This window comes from Pelobates fuscus, chromosome 11, assembly GCF_036172605.1.
Source record: "Pelobates fuscus isolate aPelFus1 chromosome 11, aPelFus1.pri, whole genome shotgun sequence".
In the NCBI taxonomy this organism is placed as follows: Eukaryota; Metazoa; Chordata; class Amphibia; order Anura; family Pelobatidae; genus Pelobates; species Pelobates fuscus.
In genome coordinates, this window is record NC_086327.1 from 42,841,975 (window position 1) to 42,865,485 (window position 23,511).

General features: G+C 46.3%; 1 long non-coding RNA gene across 1 annotated transcript; it reads left to right on the top strand.

Moving 5' to 3' along the window:
• LOC134577533 (uncharacterized) lies at window positions 1-23,511 on the top strand. Its single transcript, XR_010086036.1, has 3 exons — window positions 1-49; window positions 1,354-1,394; window positions 23,258-23,511. It is a non-coding gene; the product is annotated as an uncharacterized LOC134577533 (long non-coding RNA).

The following is a 23,511-nucleotide window of genomic DNA, read 5'->3' on the forward strand; positions in this document are numbered from 1 at the left end:
AGTTCATTACCACTTGATGACAAACCAGCAGAAGTCATTGAACCAGTGTGTAAGTAACATCGTTATTATTATTATTTATATAACGCCATCAGATTACGTAGCGCTGTACAAAGGGTGGACTAACAGACATTTAATTGTAACTAGACAATTGGACGTACAGGAACAGAGAGGTGGAGGGCCCTGCTTAATGAGCTTACATTCTAGAGGGAGTGGGGTAGAGTGACACAAAGGGTAAAAGTAGTGGTATGAAGTAAGTTGTTAGAAAAGTATTCGATGAGGGCTTAATAGGTAATTTTTGACAGTTGCAGAAGAGGAGTCATGGAGGGTGGGGGATGAAAGAAGTGAGTTTTCAATGATTTTTTGAATGAGTGAAGACTGGGTAAAATTCTTATGGAGGAGGGAAGGGAGTTCCACAGAAGAGGTGCAGCCCTGGAAAAGTCTTGGAGGCGAGCGTTAGAGGTGGGAGTACAGACAGAGGATATATACGTAGGTCTTTGGCAGAGCATAGGGGCCTTGACGGAACATACTTGTGTATTAGGGAGGATAGGTAGGTTGGAGCAGCATTATGTAGGGACTTGTAAGCAAGCACCAGAATTTTAAATTGAGCCCTATATCTAACTGGAAGCCAATGCAAGTACTGACAGAGCGGGGAGGCGTGGGAGGTGCGAGCGGACAGTAAAATGAGCCTTGCCGCTGCATTCATTATAGATTGCAACGGTGCAATCTGGGAACACGTAAGACCAGTGAGAAGAGTATTCCAGTAGTCCAGGCGAGAGAGAACAAGAGCGTGGACCAGCACCTTAGCCGCATCCGGGGTTAAATAAGGGCGGATGCGTGCAATGTTTTTGAGATGCAAGTGACAGGATTTGGAGATTGATTGGACATGAGGGGTGAAGGAGAGGTTGGAGTCAAAAAGAACACCCAGGCAGCGAGCCTTCAAAGTAGAGGTGATGGTAGCGCCGTTGACTTGGAGGGAGACAGACACGGGAGTAGTAGCACTTGAGGGAGGAAAGATCAGAAGAGAAGTCACCAGTGACACAACTTGCTTCACTGGTGACCATCTAATAAAAAGCTCAACACTTGATCAGAGAGTGAATATAAGTAAAATATATATATTTTTTTCTAGAGATTACTGTCTCTTTTACTTACTGATTATTTTCTGAACAGAGCACTGGTAAAATCCAGAGAAAGACTGGTCCTATCTAAAAGACAAGCACTATAATTACAATAGCAATTGCCTGATCCTGGCAGTTAGACACAATATTTTAATTTACATATGCATAAATCACACCATTTTGTCGAAGTGTGCAACTATATGCAGTTTTCCTGATTTTTTTTTCTTATTTTTGGCAGATTTCTCTGCGGACGAACATGGGAAAGAGAGCTATTTAAATGTAAGTAAAATTTACAGGAATGCATGGATCTCTGATATTGTAAAGCGCTAATCATACAGCTAGTACTATGGCTGTAGTGTATCGATCAGTGGAAGGACTCATGCATTTACCATTTGTGTTTAATTTTATATGGCTGTAACTAAAGACAATAACAAGTGGCCTTAATAGAAATTGTTGTGTTGTGTTAATATGATTTATTACTGCACAATCTTTTTATAAATCTTACACAGGAGAAATCAACTTCCCTCACTTCAAAATGAGCTTTCCCTGCTCAGAAACAACCTCCCAAAGAGATAGGTCTTACATTGTGCATCCCGTAGATGCACAATGTACACTTAGTCAGATGTATAAGAGAAGCCTACTTCAGGGAATGGGTGCTCTATTTCTGTGAATGGATGACCTTAGCTCTAGTGAGTTTTGCAAATTCTTCATGTATATGAAAACCAGTGTGGGTTTAGTATTTAACCATATATACTGATCTATTTCCTTTTCTGAACACAGACATACATTTGACAATGAGTAAACTAGCTTAGATAGAACGCAATACAGGACTTTTGAGCTATTGCTTAATCTAGCATTGTGGTTAGCAGTTAAATATTTGTGTTAACACTTTAATATGTTTTATTTATGTTTAAGGAGGAAGTGTCAAAGTACGGCTGACTTCCTGCACTACAAATTTCTGTTACGTTTGTTCCCTCTCTATTCCCAAACATACTTAAACTTCCTCTTATCCACCTTCTCGCACGACCCAAAACTTTTAGTAGAACAGCAAAAGATGTTGCATTTTGTGGCAGCCTCCCCAATGGGAAGAGGGGTTTCGCTGCCAGATATGTTATTTTCTCCCTAGTGGGAGGGATGCTGTAGTGCAGAGCAGGAACAGCTCTTACAAGAGCTAGTGATTAAGCACTCCAAGCAGAAGAGAGACAGCTGTTATAGCTATCTCCCACAATCATGAGACGAGGCTCTATGCTGTGAGATAACTGGTTTTAATGGAGCCACACACAGCCTTTTATGTCAATCCCCATGCAAGGAACACCCCCCCCCCCCCACTGGACCTGAGAGTAGACTACAGTAAAGACAATCATACAATGATATTGGCTCTCAGGTCCAGGACACTCCCATACACAAACAATGTAATCCTTCCTCTGTGCTTGGGAGATAATTAATTCAGGCACTGTACTCACATAATCCAATTATCTCCAAGCACAGACAAAATATACTTTTAAACAGTATCCTGAAAGTACCCTCAAAACTCCTGGAAACCCCACTAAATTATATCCCCTGATAGCCCTGATCTGGGGGACCAACATATCCAAAGATTACACAGATCGGTTCAGGGGTTCGGGATTTCCATTGAAGTCACATTTTGAACCGACCCCATGAGGCTCCTACCCAAAAGAGTTCCATGAAATCAGGCTGTGCGGTCGGTCTATTTCAGGAATACATGAAACAGTCAAAATACCGAACGTAAGAGTTCGTATGGGTACTTAGTCTGTGTATCTGGTTCAGGAGCTTATTCCTAGCGAACTCCGCTCTTTTCATACGAATCCAGATGAAGGTATGGAAGTCCCAGCGGTGTTAGCATCGTCGAGTGTCCAATTATAGTTCCATGCACTCGACGACCAAACATCGCTGTATGTGTTCACTGTTAAATATGGTCGCCGCCACGTGTTCGTATACCAAACACTGACCACCCAGCCGACTGCTTAGAATGTGTGTGGTTTTCGAGGTGTTAGAGGTGATAGAGGTTAAGGAGGGACACACCCCACACACTGGTGATCAGGCCGTTCTGTAGTTTGTTCGGTAGGGCAAGAAATTAGAAATAAACTAAACAGAAGGCAATGTCCCCAACTCATAGGGGAATGAAATGAAGGGTTTACAATCCAGGGACAGGGTGATCCGTCACACATTTAAAATAGCAGAATTGAGACTAATGACTTATCTTGCATAACATTTTTGTTTAAAAGGTAAATAAAAGGAACAACATATCATAACATTTTAGATTAAATAGAGCTATCCAGTGAGTTAATATAATGTTGCCAAGTAAGAAACAAATGTTTTTGCCAATGTGCTTTTTTTGATGAGGGCTTCTATCCAATCCATGAGGAATAGGAAGGACATTTTTGTGTGAAGCAGTTATAGTGAAGACGTGAAAGGACTGATCCAGTGGTGTAATATAATTTTACGTGCCACAGTGGAAGTTTAGAAACATGACTTGACCCTTCCGTTGTTACCCCTAGTGTTTCTAGTAATAGAAAAATACTAAATAATCTACCCAGTAGTCGAGTTACATAACTTTCTACTTGTCTCCAGAATGTCCCAATCCCCACACATCCCTAGAAACAGTGATAAACAATGAAGGATTTTGAAATGTGGGACTGGTGGAGAAAGAACTTTCCTTGTCATGTTCCTCCTTCTCTTATGTACCTCTCTCGGTTGGTGTTCCTCAAGGCTCTGTTCTGGGACCTCTATTCAATTTACTTTGCCTCTTTTGGTGACCTGATATCATCCTATGGCTTATTTTTTGTCAATCAAAATTTTTATTGAGGCACATATTAGAAACATACGCAGTTGCATAGTAGTTGTCAGGATCGGGACAGGGATCCAACACGCAGAGTACAAACAGTAGCCAGATACGTATACCGGACCTTAGAATGGCCGGACTAACGTAAGTAGTACAGTATAGAATGGTCAAAGACAAGCCGAGGTCGAGGGTAACAGAAGACAGGTAAGCGAGAGACAAGCCGAATCAAGGGTAACAGAGATAAGCAGAGTAAGGTAAACAAGCCGGGTCAAAACCAAAAGGGATAATAGAATACACAAGCACTGAGTGACTAGAACAAGCTAGAACCACGACAGGGCAATGAGCTAATGAAAGAAGCTCTGTTAAATACCCTGTTCAGAGCAGTAACCACGCCTCCGAGGCGTCCTGATTGGTCCTGCAGCAATTGACTGACAGGTCGTTCCGGGGGAGTGTCCTGATGACTACTTCCTGCCTAGATGCTGTAAAAGGCAGTCACTCCCTCGCGGCCGGCCTAGCATGACCGGATAGACCGCAGGGAAGGGAGCCATCAGACCGTCTGGATGGAGGAACAGCTAAGTCTCTACCTCTTTCGGAGGTAGAGACCACAGGTACCCTGACAGTACCCCCCTCTCAGATACGCCCACCGGGCGGAATGAACCGGGACGAGATGGGAAGCGAGAGTGATACGCCCTGCGGAGACGGGGAGCATGAACATCCTCCTGAGGTACCCAACTTCTCTCCTCAGGACCATATCCCTTCCAATCAACCAGATATTGTACTCTCCCCAGGGAGATTCGAGAATCAATAATAGAGTTAACCTCATACTCCTCCTGACCCTCCACCTGAACGGAGCGAGGAGGGGCTATTGTGGAGGAAAATCTGTTACATATGAGTGGTTTCAGCAATGAAACGTGAAACGAGTTCGGGATGCGTAAGGTATTAGGAAGAGCTAAACGATACGCAACTGGATTGATACGGGTCAGCACCCTGTAGGGTCCAATATAACGAGGAGCGAACTTCATGGAGGGCACTTTTAAACGGATGTTCCTCGTGCTCAGCCATACCCTATCACCTGGAACAAAGACCGGAGCCGCCCTTCTACGTTTATCAGCGTGTTTCTTGACCAACATAGAGTTGTGCACAAGGATTTGTCGAGTTTGATCCCACAACTTCCTCAAATTGGCAACATGAACATCAACCGACGGCACCCCCTGGGAAGGAAAATCCGAAGGAAGATTAGACGGATGAAAGCCATAATTCATGAAGAAGGGGCTTGAATGAGTAGAATCGCAAACGAGATTGTTGTGTGCAAACTCCGCCCAAGGAATCAAACCGACCCAATCATCCTGGTGTTCAGAAACAAAGCATCGTAAATATTGTTCAATTTTCTGGTTGGTACGTTCAGCAGCTCCGTTAGACTGAGGATGATAGGCAGAAGAAAAGTTTAATTTAATACCAAGTTGAGAGCAGAAGGACCTCCAAAAGCGGGAAACAAATTGGGAGCCTCTGTCCGATACAATTTGAGAGGGTATCCCATGTAGGCGAAAAATCTCCTTAGCGAATATCTCTGCCAATTCGGGAGAAGACGGGAGTTTAGGCAGGGGAATGAAGTGTGCCATCTTAGTAAACCTGTCAACCACGGTGAGGATAACAGTCTGTCTTTTAGAGATAGGTAGATCGACAATAAAGTCCATGGCCAAACAGGACCATGGTTTTTCTGGAACCTCCAAGGGGTGCAGGAATCCACATGGAAGCGTATGGGGTTGTTTGGTTTTAGTACAAACTTCACATGCAGCGATGAACTCCTCAATATCCCTCCGTAAAGCAGGCCACCAGAAGTCCTTAGAGATCAACGCGTAAGTTTTGCGAATACCCGGATGTCCCGCCATCTTGCTATTATGTAAACACTGTAAAAGTTCCAGTTGAAGAGCAGGAGGAACGAAATGACGGCCCGCAGGAGTCTGTTTAGGTGCTAGATGTTGCAACTTAATGATCTCGGCCAGTAATGGAGAATGAATCCTGAGATTTGTATTAGCAATGATATTGCATTTCGGAACTATAGAAGAAAGAACTGGTTCAGGTACAGTAGAAGGTTCATATTGGCGAGATAATGCATCGGCTTTAGAGTTTTTAGAACCAGGTCTGTAAGTCAGTACATAATTGAAGTGAGTCAGGAATAAGGACCAACGAGCTTGTCTAGAGGATAAGCGCTTAGCCTCCCCAATATAGGACAAGTTTTTGTGGTCCGTCAAAATCGTAATAGGGTGTAGGGTCTCCTCCAACAAATGTCTCCACTCCTTTAAGGCTTTAATGACTGCTAACAGTTCCCTTTCCCCGATGTCATATCTGCTCTCAGGCCCAGAAAATTTCTTAGAGAAGAAACCACAAGGGTGTAACGGTTTATCCACCCCTAACCTTTGAGACAGAGCAGCCCCAACTGCTGTCTCAGAGGCATCGACCTCAAGCAAGAAAGGCAGGGTCGTATCAGGATGGACTAGAATGGGAGCCGAGGCAAAAAGTTCCTTGAGAGTCTTGAAAGCACCAAGAGCTTCCTTAGACCAGAACTTAGTATCAGCCCCTTGTTTGGTCATATTGGTAATAGGCGCAATGATAGAGGAGTATCCTTTAATGAAGCGCCTATAGTAGTTGGAAAAACCAATAAACCTTTGGATAGCCTTGAGTCCTTTGGGCAAGGGCCAGTCTAAAATAGATTGGAGTTTTACAGGATCCATTCTAAAACCTTCCCCAGAAATCACTTATCCAAGAAAGTCTACCTGAGACTGATCAAAACTGCACTTCTCCAATTTGCAATATAGACCATGTTGCAGCAGCTTGTGTAATACCTTTCTGACCTGTCTATGGTGAGTCTCAATCTCCTTAGAGTGTATTAGTATGTCGTCCAGGTAAACAATAACACAATCATGCTGAAACTCCCTAAGTACCTCATTAATCAAATCTTGAAATACTGCAGGAGCATTGCATAGTCCAAATGGCATAACAGTGTATTCGTAATGGCCATACCGGGTATTGAATGCCGTCATCCACTCGTGACCTTGCTGGATTCTCACCAAATTGTAAGCCCCTCTGAGATCTAACTTGGTGAAGATTTTGGAGCCCTTAAGACGATCAAATAACTCGGTAATTAGTGGGATAGGATAGGCATTTCTGACAGTTATTTTATTCAAGCCTCGGTAATCGATACAAGGTCTCAGCGTGCCATCCTTTTTCTTAATGAAAAAGAACCCAGCCCCGGCCGGAGAAGAAGACCTCCTGATGAATCCCTTTTCTAAATTCTCCCGAATATACTCCTCTAGAACCGAGTTTTCCTGAACAGACAAAGGATATACATGGCCCCTCGGAGGCATAGTGCCGGGTAGAAGCTTAATCTTACAGTCAAATGACCTGTGTGGAGGCAAAGAATCGGCATTCTTCTTGTCAAACACTGCCCTTAAGTCTAGGTAAAGGTCTGGTATTTGTCTTTCTGTGGACTGAGTAGGATTCTCCGGTATGTTAATATTAGCTAATGGAGAAACCTTGCACAAACACCGATCCTGGCAGCCCTGGCCCCACGAGAGTATCTCTCCTAACTCCCAATCGATAATAGGGTTATGTTTTTTCAACCATGGGTACCCCAGAACTATGGGAACGGAAGGAGACGAAATGAGCATAAGAGATAATTTCTCCACGTGTAGGATACCAACATTTAAATCAATGGGTATGGTCTCACGAAAGATAACAGGGTCTAGTAGTGGTCTACCATCTATGGCCTCAACGGCCAAAGGTGTCTCCGTTAGCTGGGATGGGAAATTGTTCTTACTAGCAAAGGCTTGGTCGATAAAATTCTCAGCAGCACCGGAATCTATCAATGCCATAGCCCTTACTACTTCCTTCCCCCAAGTTAAGGAAACTGGTAGCAGTGGAGTCAGGACTTGGAAAAGCGGGAGCTAACCTAAAAGAAGGTCTCTGGTTCCTCTCTCGAGTGTTCTGTCTCTCTCTTAGACGTTCATCTATACGAGAGATGAACGAAATTAAATCCTCTAAATTCTCAGGGAGTTCTCTGGTAGCAACCTCATCAAGGATTACATCAGATAGGCCATTCAAAAATACATCCATATACGCCTGCTCATTCCACTTGATTTCTGCCGCCAGAGACCTGAACTCTAGTGCATAATCCACCAGTGTTCGGTTCTCCTGTCTCAGGCGCAACAGTAATCTGGCTGCATTAACCTTTCTACCTGGAGGGTCAAATGTTCTTCTAAAAGCAGCTACAAATGCGTTATAGTTATAAACTAATGGGTTATCGTTCTCCCATAGTGGGTTGGCCCATCTCAGAGCTTTCTCAATGAGTAGGGTGATAATAAATCCTACTTTGCCCTATCTGTAGGATAAGAGCGAGGTTGCAATTCAAAGTGGATACTAATTTGGTTTAAAAAACCACAACACTTCTCAGGAGCCCCACCATAGCGTACCGGGGGGGGGGGTAATGTGAGAAGAAGCACCCACTGTGGCTACCTCTAGACCTGAACCGACAGGAGAAACAGGGATATTACGTATCTCCTCTGGTGGGTTATTGGCACAAGCTAATAGAGCCTGTAGCGCAAGCGCCATCTGATCCATTCTGTGATCCATGGCTTCAAACCTAGGATCAGGAGCAGCCAGCTTACTGTTGCAGGATCCATTGCAGGATCCATTGGCCCTGTCGTAATGTCAGGATCGGGACAGGGATCCAACACGCAGAGTACAAACAGTAGCCAGATACGTATACCGGACCTTAGAATGGCCGGACTAACGTAAGTAGTACAGTATAGAATGGTCAAAGACAAGCCGAGGTCGAGGGTAACAGAAGACAGGTAAGCGAGAGACAAGCCGAATCAAGGGTAACAGAGATAAGCAGAGTAAGGTAAACAAGCCGGGTCAAAACCAAAAGGGATAATAGAATACACAAGCACTGAGTGACTAGAACAAGCTAGAACCACGACAGGGCAATGAGCTAATGAAAGAAGCTCTGTTAAATACCCTGTTCAGAGCAGTAACCACGCCTCCGAGGCATCCTGATTGGTCCTGCAGCAATTGACTGACAGGTCGTTCCGGGGGAGTGTCCTGATGACTACTTCCTGCCTAGATGCTGTAAAAGGCAGTCACTCCCTCGCGGCCGGCCTAGCATGACCGGATAGACCGCAGGGAAGGGAGCCATCAGACCGTCTGGATGGAGGAACAGCTAAGTCTCTACCTCTTTCGGAGGTAGAGACCACAGGTACCCTGACAGTAGTGACAGTAACAAAATCAGGCATGTAATGGGTATGGGTAATTTTATGGCAAGACAGGAGGCTTCATATTTGCTTATCTTTCTTTACTGTAACTCCCAGCAGCAAAGAAATAGTTAACAAGTTGTAAATAAAAATTCAACCAATCATAACACATCATACAACAATATAGTGCTATCAGACTCCTCCCACTTCATCTTTCTTTGCTGCTTGCCTCCCAGGTGAGTCTATTCTAATTACGTTGCCTAGTCTCATTCATTATTTTATTATCTTGTCATTAATTGTATTTCTACTTTTACATGAATTTATATTTTATTACTATTTTTAATAAATACTTGTTGCTATGAGGCATTTCATGCTTCACTAGAACCTTTTATATTTATATACCTATGCTATGTTTGTTTTTTTGCGTTTGAGTTACACCTTTATTTTTTAAGGTCTTACACCTTTAATTAGTTTCAGTTTTTAATTTCTGCCGGGCCGTTCTCTTCTCAACTACAAGAACGGCCCGCCGGGTCATTCCTTTCCCCTTCCGTCAGGGGAATCTCTTCAGTAACGGACGCCATCTCCCAGGAGTCCGTTACCTTGCACTACAGCCTTCGCGCCCTTTTTTCTTCCCGCCGTTGCGGCCGGCAACGCCTTCCTCTCACACGCGGCGGCCATCTTTGATCGCAGTTTCGCGTTTTTGGCAGACCCCGCGGCTCCTGACAGGGAATTCACCTCTAAACGCCTGTTTGGTTTCGGAAGGTAAGTCTCACCCAAATAGAATTAACCCTTTCATTAAGGGTTTTGTTGCCTTTGTACCCCCTTTTGATCAGAAGTCTGATTTTTTTCCTTTTTCCTACATTTGCAGGTTCCTTGCTTCAGGACAAAACCTGCTCAGACTGTTTGGGTGACCCCCTCCCTGTTTTATTAATAAACAATTGGTTTAATATAGCTTTTATATTATTATAACTTTACTGTGTGGCTGACACCACCTTATTACTCTGTGGGTGACCCCCACTTTACATTATATATATATATACTTTTATCTGTTTTCCAAAGTATTGTGGGTGACCCCACCTTGTTGTCTCTGTGGGTGACCCCCACTCATCATCACCATAGCTTTTTATTCTATATTGTGGGTGATCTCTATTATCAGCTGCTCCAATAATAGTGGGTGACCCCCATCATTTTGTTATTATATACATATATTTATGCCTGTTTCATTAAGGTCTCAGTGGTAGAACACCCCTTTATCTACTGGGTGACACCCATATATTTTTCACTATCCACTTTTTCACTATCCACAGTGATTTAATACACATAGTGGGTGACCCCCACCTTTTCCTCCTCAAATACCCTAGCTGAGTTGCCTCATCTTTTGTTGTCTAACAAGACTACTATACATTCAGATTCATAATATCTTAATTTCTGTCTGCCAGTCCCATCTAATAATCAATAAACTATGTCAGACCGCCAAGACCCTGCAATCTCTGCGGAACTTCGGGAATGGCTTTTCTCCACCATTGTGGAGTCCATTCCCAAAGCCTTGGCAGCCTATCATGAACAGACTGCTCTAGAGGTTCATCCCTCTACTCACCTACCATCTGACTCAGAGGACTCCCATTTTTCTGACCAAGAAAGTGCCCCGCGCAAAAGACCCTGGAAAGGGAATAGCGCTACAGTGGGCAAAGGCAAAGCTCCTGCCAAAGTTTTGAAATATTCTCTGCCTCACACCGTGGAGAATCCCCTTGAGGGTTCTACTTCACGACTCGCTGGACGTATCTTAAATGATTATGATCCAACGTACTCTGATGAGGACTCCACGGCGAATGTGCCCCAGGATTCCTCAACATCGGAGTTCGTTAAGGAAACCTTCCTTAATCTAGATATGAAAGGTGGCCCTTCATTTAAAGAGCCTGCTTCAGACATCCTTCTGGATGCTTCAGGCCTCCCCTTGTTCGACCCAAGGACAATTCGTCATCCACGATCTGCAGAGTGGGACCCTCCTGATCATATTGCCAATTTCTGCAAAATGTGGCTTCGCAAGCCACTTGAAAAAGAGATTAGGAACAAGTTAAGGGCTGAGTGCCCAAGACCCACTATACCAGGCAAAGTTGCCTCTACCCCTAAATTTGACCCTATGCTGGTCACTTATTTAACCAAATTTTTTAAATTCTTTATTTTTGCGTGCATGAAAATATAACAAGTGGGCTCGTCAAGCCCCAACAGCTTGACCAGCATATAAACAGAATATTTAACCATTGGGTAGCATGTAGAATGTTCTGCACAATTTTTGTAAAGTAATATTTAGGTAAACGATAGTCAGCTCGTGTACATAATAAAACAGGTTGATTGCAACTGTTGCTTTAAGTCAGTTAACAAGTTAACAAGTACTATAAGGCATTTTTGTATAATATAATCTCAACTACGGCGATTAGTCATTTATAGTAGCATAAAGTAAACGGACAAATGGTTAGCAAAGCGTGCTTAAACATCCCGCTTGAGCCACCGCACCAACCTGTACAGGTAAAGAGAAGAGCATTTAAGAACGCTTTGTGGCATGCAATGTCAGCTCAGTTTGTATTAAAAGTTTCGCTTGGAACATATTGTACAATTAGGCTATACACTATATATATTGGCTAAACAATCGCTTTGTTAGTCGACAGCTAGTTATCATGTTTAGGAGCAAGGTATTGCAAGTGGGCAACAGGCCTAGAATAAAACATGTTCACCACATTGTATATTCAGACACCGATTAGGAGCGATGGGAGGTATGGGGCGGTTGTCCCATCCGAGGTGGTAAATGTCCCGTTCAGCCAATTCCCGCCTGGGGCAATGTACAGTCCCGATTAGGCGTCTTTGCGTAGAAATTTAGTAAAACAACATTAAACGGTGGCGGTAATGCACGTGGGAAACACCAAGTAACGGAGCTCCGTGTACTCCGACCGAGTACCCTCCGTTGATGGATGCTCCTAGCGCTCTCAGAGGACTCCAAGCACTGCAGACGACACCACAACCACCGCAGGCTCCACAACCGCCGTAGCTTAACTGGAGCCGCGCCGTCTTCCTTCCACCCTGGATCGGCTTCTGTCCTCCAGGACCGTGTGGGGAAGACCTCTCCTCCAGGAGAGCGTATCCGGAACAAGCTCTTACAAGAGCTAAGTGATTAAGAGCTCAGGGGAATATGCAGCGCATAGCAGTCCCCAGTGAGATATAGCAGTTCCCTCCAATAACGAGACACGGCTACGTATTGAGGGTCAGAAGAGGTCTCTCGACTGGAACACCCAGCCTGCTTTTTATTAGGATCAGGTACATACAGGACACTCCCAGGGGGAGGATGAAATTGACCAATCACATGCATGGTAACACCTCCACGTCTCCTCCCCTCAGATAAACACATAACCCAATTAAAACATACATTATTTTACCCAAGTTCTGGATGTACCCCAAAAACAGGGGGTACAGCTTTAAATCTGGTATCCCCAAATAGCCCTTGTTCAGGGGAACAGTCTGTCCAAAAATCAGCCCATTCGGATGGATGGTTCGGGAGATACAGGGCTCCAAAGTTTTGACCGACCGCACAGACCAACTAGCCGAAAATAGTTCCATGAGTTTTGGCCTTGCGGTCGGTCTCCGTTCGCACGGTAAAATAGACGAAATTCTTGCCATCCATTCGCATCTTTGTGGTCGCTAGAATCCCCATACTAAGTTAAGTATAACTACCGAACGGCCGGTCGTTCGGTAGTTTCCGTGCGTAATTCTGGATGTCTGGAGGTCTTAGCGGTATTCGCCTGTTTGCGCTTCCGATTTCAGTTCCATGCGTTCACAGGCAAACACCGCTGTTCGCACGCAAGATGGCCGCGAACACGTGGAAAAGTCCCGAAATGGCGGCCACCTATTCAGAGCACAAAGAATTCGCATGAAATCATGCGAACGGCTGTATTCTCCAGTAATGTGATTCTTATGCAATATATTCGCCTAAATCTCCTGGCTGTTAGGTTATATTAGTAGTCCAAACCTACAGCATAGATAAAGGGAAAAAGACAGTCTAATACAAGCCCATATGCCTGAATACAGGGTTTACAGTGCAATATAGTCCAGGACCATAGTCGCAGGGGAGGAGGCAGGCAAGCAGGCCTCTCCAGGACAAAGTGGCGAAGGGCACTTCGTCACACATCTCCCCTTTGGGGGAAAGACTAACCAGGCACCTGACCTTCTGTCGGTCAGTGCCTCCGTTAGTCGATCCACCAACCCACAATAAACAGATGTCCGAGTAGCCCCCCCACAACATCAAAGTACAGGAACAGCCCACCCACAACACACAGTCACTGCACCTGGGTATTTGGCTGTGGTAATGAGGCCACATGCCGAGGGTACTTGAAGGGCAGAGGCCAACTGCACTCTGCCCAGATGCCAGCTCTTCTGCTGGGGTAGCCTGCAGGACATCAGGCTCTGGATCAGGGACAAAGGTAGGGCAGAGGCCGACTGCGCTCTGTCCAGCTGCCAGCTCTTCCGCTGGGGTAGCCTGCAGGACATCAGGCTCTGGACCAGGGACAAAGGTAGGGCAGAGGCCGACTGCGCTCTGTCCAGCTGCCAGCTCTTCCGCTGGGGTGCTGAGACCATAGTCCGGCTCAGTAGTCAAGGGAACATGGACGTCAGGAGGGGTTAGCATCGCCTCCGTTAACCCTGGTGCCACGCTAGGAGTTAGCTGGGGAGGGGAATTTGTACTTACCCCCTCCTCTGGGTGTCCCGGTGAGGGTAGTTGGGGATCTGGAAAGGCTGTCCAGCATCCCTGTAGGTCAGGCACAGAGACCACGGTCCCATCTGCGCCGTCTGGAGGATTGGTGTCTCCCCTTGTTGGGGGAAGCTGCCGCTGGGGAGAGGGGGTGCTGTGCTCCTTTCCTGGAAACACAGGCTGCCGCTGGAGAGGGAGACCGCCTGTCTCCACTCCCTTACCATGGTCCTGTTGCTGTAGAGAGGGACCAACTGTCTCTGCTCTCTGTAGGACACACTGCTGCTGGGGGGGAAGGACGGCACCTTCGGCCCCCTGGGGTACACACTGCCGCTGGAGAGGGAGACCGCCTGTCTCCGCTCCCTTACCCTGGTCCTGTTGCTGTAGAGAGGGACCAACTGTCTCGGCTCTCTGTAGGACATACTGCTGCTGGGGGGGAAGGACGGCACCTTCGGCCCCCTGGGGTACACACTGCCGCTGGAGAGGGAGACCGCCTGTCTCCACTCCCTTACCATGGTCCTGTTGCTGTAGAGAGGGACCAACTGTCTCTGCTCTCTGTAGGACACACGGCTGCTGGGGGGAAAGGACGACCCCTTCGGCCCCCTGTAACTCACGCTGTTGTTGGGGCGCAGGGACGGAATACTTTGCCCTCACTGCCCGATATTCTGCTTCCATCTGCAGATACTCCGCCAGTTCTCTCCTTATTCTTGGTACCATTTCCTCGGTTAGAAGGGACCCGTAGACATCCAACCGCCGCTTCAGCATAGCGTCAAACTGTACGTGACTATACCAATAGTCCAGTTTTGCTGGGTGTTCCCAGGATGCTGTTCCTCGCCCTAGGGAAGCCATCCTGTTGTAGCCAGGGGCGCTGCCCAATGGCTAGCGTTGCCCTCAATTGTAACTCCAAACGTTACCAGTGTCTCTGAGCTGCTTCTCCTCGCACTAGGACGCCATCCCACCGCTGCCACCAATGTAACGGAGCTCCGTGTACTCCGACCGAGTACCCTCCGTTGATGGATGCTCCTAGCGCTCTCAGAGGACTCCAAGCACTGCAGACGACACCACAACCACCGCAGGCTCCACAACCGCCGTAGCTTAACTGGAGCCGCGCCGTCTTCCTTCCACCCTGGATCGGCTTCTGTCCTCCAGGACCGTGTGGGGAAGACCTCTCCTCCAGGAGAGCGTATCCGGAACAAGCTCTTACAAGAGCTAAGTGATTAAGAGCTCAGGGGAATATGCAGCGCATAGCAGTCCCCAGTGAGATATAGCAGTTCCCTCCAATAACGAGACACGGCTACGTATTGAGGGTCAGAAGAGGTCTCTCGACTGGAACACCCAGCCTGCTTTTTATTAGGATCAGGTACATACAGGACACTCCCAGGGGGAGGATGAAATTGACCAATCACATGCATGGTAACACCCCCACGTCTCCTCCCCTCAGATAAACACATAACCCAATTAAAACATACATTATTTTACCCAAGTTCTGGATGTACCCCAAAAACAGGGGGTACAGCTTTAAATCTGGTATCCCCAAATAGCCCTTGTTCAGGGGAACAGTCTGTCCAAAAATCAGCCCATTCGGATGGATGGTTCGGGAGATACAGGGCTCCAAAGTTTTGACCGACCGCACAGACCAACTAGCCGAAAATAGTTCCATGAGTTTTGGCCTTGCGGTCGGTCTCCGTTCGCACGGTAAAATAGACGAAATTCTTGCCATCCATTCGCATCTTTGTGGTCGCTAGAATCCCCATACTAAGTTAAGTATAACTACCGAACGGCCGGTCGTTCGGTAGTTTCCGTGCGTAATTCTGGATGTCTGGAGGTCTTAGCGGTATTCGCCTGTTTGCGCTTCCGATTTCAGTTCCATGCGTTCACAGGCAAACACCGCTGTTCGCACGCAAGATGGCCGCGAACACGTGGAAAAGTCCCGAAATGGCGGCCACCTATTCAGAGCACAAAGAATTCGCATGAAATCATGCGAACGGCTGTATTCTCCAGTAATGTGATTCTTATGCAATATATTCGCCTAAATCTCCTGGCTGTTAGGTTATATTAGTAGTCCAAACCTACAGCATAGATAAAGGGAAAAAGACAGTCTAATACAAGCCCATATGCCTGAATACAGGGTTTACAGTGCAATATAGTCCAGGACCATAGTCGCAGGGGAGGAGGCAGGCAAGCAGGCCTCTCCAGGACAAAGTGGCGAAGGGCACTTCGTCACACACCATATAACCACAATATATTACCTGTGAGGCTAGGTTAACCTGAACATGTACAGTGAGTGCAAGGTGTGCGACAGCTGAATATTTTCATTTGAATGGCTCACTGTAACAGGACAAGGCCATTGTGTTCACGAGTAAGCTGTGCTAAATTTACAGGGCAATATGAGTGGATTAGCTGTCTAATCAACATAATAAACGTAAGTAACTGCAGATTAAGCTGATAACTGTCCCTAGCTACACAGTATAAAGGCTACTTTAGCTGAGAGATTGGCGAGGTCTAGTACAAAAGAAAAATAGAATGGCAGTAACTCTGACGAGGGTTATGTGCGCAACCTGTGTGTAGGGTTTTGTGTGTTAGAGATTAACGTTAAGAATGCTATGGGTCGTGGTCTCATTGTGGCCTTAGTGTGTGAAATTGTGTTGTGGGTAGAAGTGTAAACAAAACACAAGATGTCAGCGTAAAAAGTTAGTGCCCTATAGTGATTGTCCCACATTTTAGTCCATGACTGGAAGCGTTTAGCAGATTGTCCCTTAGTATACCATCCAATGGGTCACACAGTCCCGTTCAGCATTCAGACCCACGTTCCTGGATCCAGGTTCTGGCTGGTGAAAGTCCAGTAAGTTGGCAGTCTGGGGGGGCCCCGCTCGAGGCGTCTGATGTGAGGATTGTCGTCCCCGTTTTGGCTCCAGACTTGGAGGTGAGTCTCGGGATAAATGCGTGTATCAAGCGATCTAGTGATCCCCTTGGCAATGGCAGTCCAGAGGTTGCTGCTGAGTAGTGCAGTATGGGTCTATACGACTGACTGGAAAGATGGGGTGAGCTTGGCCCCTACTATGTGCGGGCCGTGCTGGTGCCTGCAGTAGCTGTGCCCTTTCCCTGTGGGACAAACGGGGTAATTCTGGCCGGATCCCATTTGTGTTTCCCCTGGTTCTTTGGTGCTGTCTGCTTTTCCAACTGCGGCAGTCCCAGTGTATTTAGCAGTGCTGTCGCGCCCTGGAGGTCTGTGACTAGGTGGACTGAGTCTTTGTGCAGTACCTGTATCTTGCATTGAGGACGCCAACGATATGGTATTTGGTGCGCCCGGAGCAGGCCAGTAAGTGGTTGCATGGACTTGCGCCATTGCATGGTGGCTCCCGACAGATCGGCATAGAAGGATAAGTCCATATTTTCGAAGTTGTATGTAGCTGTCCCTTTCAGGGCTGCGAGGAGCGCCATTTTGTCAGTAATAGTTTTAAACCTCACCACGAGGTCTCGGGGCGCCTTTTCTGGTGCTCTCTGGGGCTTGGGTATGCGGAAAGCCGCCTCTATGTTGATTGTTTTGGCCTGTTTGGGGGGTATCAAGGATCCCACTAGTCTCCTGGCGAAGTGTGGGAGTTCTTCTGCAGGGACTCCCTCTGCTACACCTCGGACCTTTAAGGTCTTGTTGCGTCTGGAGTCTTCCAGTGCCGCAAAGTGGTGCTCTGTTTTCGCTTGCTGTAGCTTCAGGGCACATATCTCCTGCTTGAGCTCGGCAATCTCATGGGAGTGTTGGGCGGAGATTTGTTCCGCTGTGTCAATGCGGCCTACCAAGCCCGTTAGGTCAGCTCGCAGTTGTGCTACATCTGCCTGCAGGGCCCTCTGTAGCTCTCCCAGCATCGTTTTCAGTAAGGTTGCAGTTACTGGTTCCGAGTCGCCCGGATTCCTGCTTAATTGCGGCGGTTGTGCCGTGGGTAGGCCACTGAAGGCTTCCTCCTGGTAGAAGTCCCCGGAGGAGTCTGAGAGCTCTGCTAGCTCGGCGGCCATATTGGGCCCACATGCGCTTCTTGCCTGCCGGAACAGATCGCCTATTGTGGCCCCTGTTTTGGGTCGGTCCGGTTTCAGCTTCTTCGTCTTTCGACCCATTGTTGTTATGGGGGGATAGGTCTCAGTTTTAGAGGTTAGTGTCCCCCAAAACGGGTTGATTTCTTCGCTCAGTCACGGAGCCTCTCGAGCATGCGACCGCTTCGCTCCACCATCAAGCTCCGCCTCCCAAGACAAACTTTTGAACGTTTCAGGTCCTATAGTTCAAATTTTTATTCTGGCAGATGAGGCACTCACTAGCGGTAAATTTGACCCACACACAGTAAGGGAATGGGCTCAATGAGCTCTATGCCTATTGGGTAACGCCAATGTGGCAATGTCGATAGAGAGACGGAAAGCAGCACTCTATAAGATTGATGCCAAATTAGTGGATTTAAGCTCCAAAGAGTTGGGGCCAGAAGCCGATGGTCTTTTATTCGGCAACAAGTTTATGCAAGACCTCTCTAAGCATGTCTCAGTTTTTACAACCCTAAATAAAGCCCAGTCCTCATTACGCAGGGTTTTTAGGTCCCAAACAAATTGTTTTTATGGGAGAGCTGGTCGCTTTCGGGGTCGAGCTACCAGTAGAGCAGCCTTTCAAGGCTACAGACCCGACCCACAGACTACTGGTCTTCAGGACCCACCCGACCATACCACAGACAGCTCTTCAACATAAGAGGCTCCATTCGAGGACGTGGTTCTGCATCCCTGCGGGGACGCACTGCTTCAGGTAATGGACCTTACTTATTTCTAAAATGTACCAATTGCTGGTCGACTAACCCTTTTTTTCCAACAGTGGAAACTACTCTCTCAGGATCACTGGATCATTCATACAGTCAGGGGTTTCAAGATAGATTTCCTTACACACCCCATTCAAAACTCTCCTCCGACACCCCTAGAGATGTCGAAAGTAGACAAACAAACCTTGAATTCAGAGTTACACAAACTTCTAGACAAAGGGGCGATCAAACCTTCGCCTTTCCCTCACACTTTCATCAGCAATATTTTCCTAGTACAGAAAAAGACGGGAGACCACCGTCCTATTATCAACCTCAAGACATTGAACCAATTTATCACATACCGTCACTTCAAGATGGAAGGTATCCATCTTCTCAGGGACCTACACTGCGTGGGAGATTGGCTCTCCAGATTCGATCTGACGGACGCTTACCTCACGGTCCCTATCGCACTGAGTCATCGTGCTTTCCTGCAATTTCTCTGGCAAGATGAAATTTGGCAGTTCACCTGCCTCCCTTTCGGACTTTGTTCCGCTCCTTGGTGTTTCACCAAGTTAATGAAACTGGTCATAGCTCTACTCCGTTCTCAAGGAGTACGCCCCATCATATATCTAGACGATATCCTGATTATGGCCCAAGACCGACATTTGCTCCGCAAACACACACACACATGACCTCTGCTCTCCTTCGAAACCTCGGTTTCATAATAAATTTCCAGAAATCAGATCTGGAACCTTCTCAAATAGTCCAATTTCTGGGCTTTCAGATAGATTCGGTTCAGGCGACTTTGCAGTTGCCTTACCCAAAAATCAAAAACATAAAGAAGGAAATACGAAAGTTACTCTCTTCGCAACGACCTCGGCTCCGAGACCTTGCTCACATTCTTGGACTCCTGTCCACAACAATTCAAGCTATATTTCCTGGGCCTTTACACTACAGAGCAATGCAACGGTTGAAAACCTCCTACTTGCATCGCTCAACCTCTTACGACCAATTCATATCCCTGACAGACGAAGTTCTCATCGAACTCCACTGGTGGCTTTGCAACATGGAAGCCTGGAATGGGAAAGCGATCTTCGGATCTCAACCAGATTTTATCCTGGAATCCGATGCAAGCCTTCTGGGTTGGGGCGCTACATGTGCCCGAACCTCCACAGGGGGTCTCTGGTCCCCTTCGGAACAGGCACTCCATATAAATTGTCTCAAACTCATTGCTGGATCCTTTGTGATCTGCAGCTTTGCCAAGAACGCGTCCAACTGCTCTCTAGTACTTTGGATGGACAACATCTCTGCAGTGAGGAATGTAAACCGCCTCGGAGGCTCCAAATCCAAACTACTGTCCGATCTCACCAAAGATCTGTATCAATTCTGCCTGAACAGGAATCTATCCATCCGTGCGGAATATCTCCCAGGACCCGACAACCTAGTCGCAGACTGGTTTTCACGTCACTGGAGGGATGCCAGCGATTGGCAATTAGACCCTTTTCTGTTCCACCATATTCATCTATCACGGGGCCCCCTCACACTCGATCTCTTTGCATCCCGTCTGAACCGTCAGACAGACGATTTTTTCAGCTTGCTACCAGACCCTCTATCTCTGGCTGTCGATGCTTTTCTACAACCTTGGCCAAGGAGAGGAGCCTATGCTTTCCCTCCCTTCTCGATGATTCAACGGACCCTTCACCGGGTCAGAGCACAAATGGCCAAGATAGTAATAATCACTCCACTATGGAGGGCTCAGACCTGGTTCCCGACTCTCCTGGAACTATCGGTAGACTATCCGATCCTACTACCTCGCTCCCTCCGGGTCCTCAGGAACCCAACGGGTGACTACGACCCACTCGCCCTACAGGGCCATCTCCAATTGGTAGCTTGGACAGTTTCAGGGGAGCCTGGCATGTCGCGGGACTTTCACGCACTGCCCAGACGCTCCTGTGGGACTCGTGGGCTCCAGGAACCAGACGAACCTATCTCGCCGCATGGCGGGTTTGGGTCAGCTGGTGTCTGGAGAGGGACCTCGATCCCGTTTCAGCACCTCTTTCACCAATTTTAAATTTTTTGTCATCCCTTTTCGACCAAGGTAAGTCATACCGGTCGATTAATATTTTTTGTTCCGCCATTTCGGCGGCCCATGACATTGTTGATAATTCTCCTACGGGGCATACGCTTGACGAGGCCACCCGCAGCTAAATTCTCCAACTTTTGGGATATTTCTAAAGTTTTCCAGCTGTTGGATTCCTGGCCGTCTAACGAGGATCTATCCCTACGCCAACTCTCTGCGAAATTGGCCCGGCTCCTGTGCCTGGTGTCCTTCCGCAGAGTTTCAGACGTTTGGGCCTTTGACTCTCATGCTGTGACCTTCGCACCGGACGGTGTAAAATTTACTATTACTAGATGCACTAAGACTAATTCCTCCTCAGTTTTTTATCCTTACTTTCCAGACAGACCGTCTCTCTGTATAGCCCTGTGTACCCACTGTTACATTGAGAGCACGACCTCTCTACGTGCCCCAACTGGACCTCTTTTTGTCTCCTACGTTAGACCTCACAAACCGGTCTCTTCCCCCACGATCGCGCGCTGGATAAGATCGATCAATCCTTTGGTGCTCACTCCGTTAGAGGTGCAGCCGCATCCTCTACCCTTCATGCGGGCAGCTCGTTGGCGGATATTCTATCCGCCGCAGATTGGTCAAGGGAATCTTATGCAAGAGACCATACTTTCACGAGTTTTCTCTTCTTCTCTCCTAGTGTGAAGATCACATTTGCATCTGCTCGGCTACTCGTTTACATGGTTGATTGCTTGTACACCGGAATTCTAGTTCCACAGTTTAAAGTTTACATGGTTGACTACTACTATCGCTGATCGGCACCAGCAAGAAAGAGGAAGTGGGAGGAGTCTGATAGCACTATATTGTTGTATGATGTGTTCTGATTGGTTGAATTTTTATTTACAACTTGTTAACTATTTCTTTGCTGCTGGGAGTTACAGTAAAGAAAGATAAGCAAATATTCGCTTCCTGTCTTTAATAAAATTTAGATTATTTGTTCACTGTAAGCTAGAATAATCCCTAATAAGCATTGTAGTGCTATTACTATAACGTACAACATGAGGGTAATATGTCACATACCAAACAAGTATGCCTCATTTTAAAGTAAAGAAAAAAAGATTTAACTGGCAAGTTATTCGAATAGTAAGGCAAAACAATAAAGCAAAGCTAAACTTACTTATAGTAAGAAAGGCATAGGAAAGACCACTGGATGTTGGAGAGCCGTAAGAGATCATAAAGATCATAAAGGAAAATGTACAGGACCAAAGCACCTAACTCTACATGTATAATAGGTGTATTATAAATGGTGCACAAAACTACAACATTTCCTAAGTACGATCATCCTACATGCTTCGATGAGGGCCGATCCCATTAGTCCAATGATCCTCCTCCCTATGATGGCTGATTCTTGAGCCCATAGGTCCTCTGTGGTTTGGGTTTCCTCATGGACATTTGGATGGTGGTATGGAGATGTCTGCCAGTAGGCCCCTAGACCAGAAGGACAGGTGGCTGGGTCTGCATAATGGGATACTTGTGCAGCACTAGAGATCTGCTCTAGATGCAGCTCCAGAATTCTTGGTATATTGCTTTAGACTTTGCATTGAAGACCTCCTTCCCCTGCTGTTTCTCTGGGCTCAGTCAATATTGTGGAGATTCCATTGTGGAGGCCATCTTGGATGGGGCTATGACTGGTCCACACCAAGATGTGCGCTTGATGTCAGGAGATTGGCCACCTCAGCGCCTAAAACTCGATAGGCCTCGGTACGGGACGTAAGTGTCGGTCTCAGTATATCTCTGCCTGGGCACGTTTAAGCAAGTTGAATACGATGTAGTTAAAAGTAAGGGTGGTCCCTGATTTGAGTGGGGGGTGTTTTAGTGTGGTATTAGCCTGTGTTTAGCTCAAATTAGCAAGAGCTAGAAAGAAACAGTCTATCTTAGATGCCCCAATACTGATGATACAGAGATATACTTCTCTGGTCTTTCTTGCCATCTGCTGGATTGTATCACTGACTGCCTATCCTATATTTATGATTAGAGGAGTTCACAATTCCTAAAATCCGACCTCTGCAAGACTGAACTCTTGTCTTTTCTCCCTCTAATGTTAGGTATGTCCTTGTTTCTCTTCAGGTCAACAAAACTATCACATCCTCTACCCCGTTGGCACGTAATCTTGGTGTGCTCTTTGACTCTCACCATACGTTCACCCTTTACATAAACTCTATCACCAAATCCTGTCACTTTGACCTTAAAAATATTTCTCGCATTTGCCCCTTTCCAACTCAGGAGCAACCAAAATGTTTGTCCATGTTCTAATTATTTCCTTCCTTGATTGTCCTGTATGTGAAATGGGTTAATTTTTCATCTTGTTTTACTTATTGTACAGTGCTACATAGCATGTTAACGGTTTATAAATAATTGCAATTTTAAAAATGATATCCATTTAACTGAGCTTCTGTTCTTCAGATGAAATGTTAAGGATACAAACAGAGACGTCAATAGCACTTGTTCTTCTCTTTTCTTAAAAATGTAGGCGGAAAATCTCAGTGATTACAAAGATGAGGATGAGATAACTTACGCCATACTGAACACTAATGCCTTAAAAAAGAAGAATGTTTCACAAGATGTGCCTGTTGAAGATGTCAGCGTGTATGCATTAGTCAAAACAGGAACTAACAATTGATCAAACGGTTCTATTGTATTTTTGTGTTTTTGTAGAATGTCGGGTAAATTGCTAAACTGTTCTGTAAATAAAAAGAAGAAGAAGCAGATGATTGTGTATTTTAT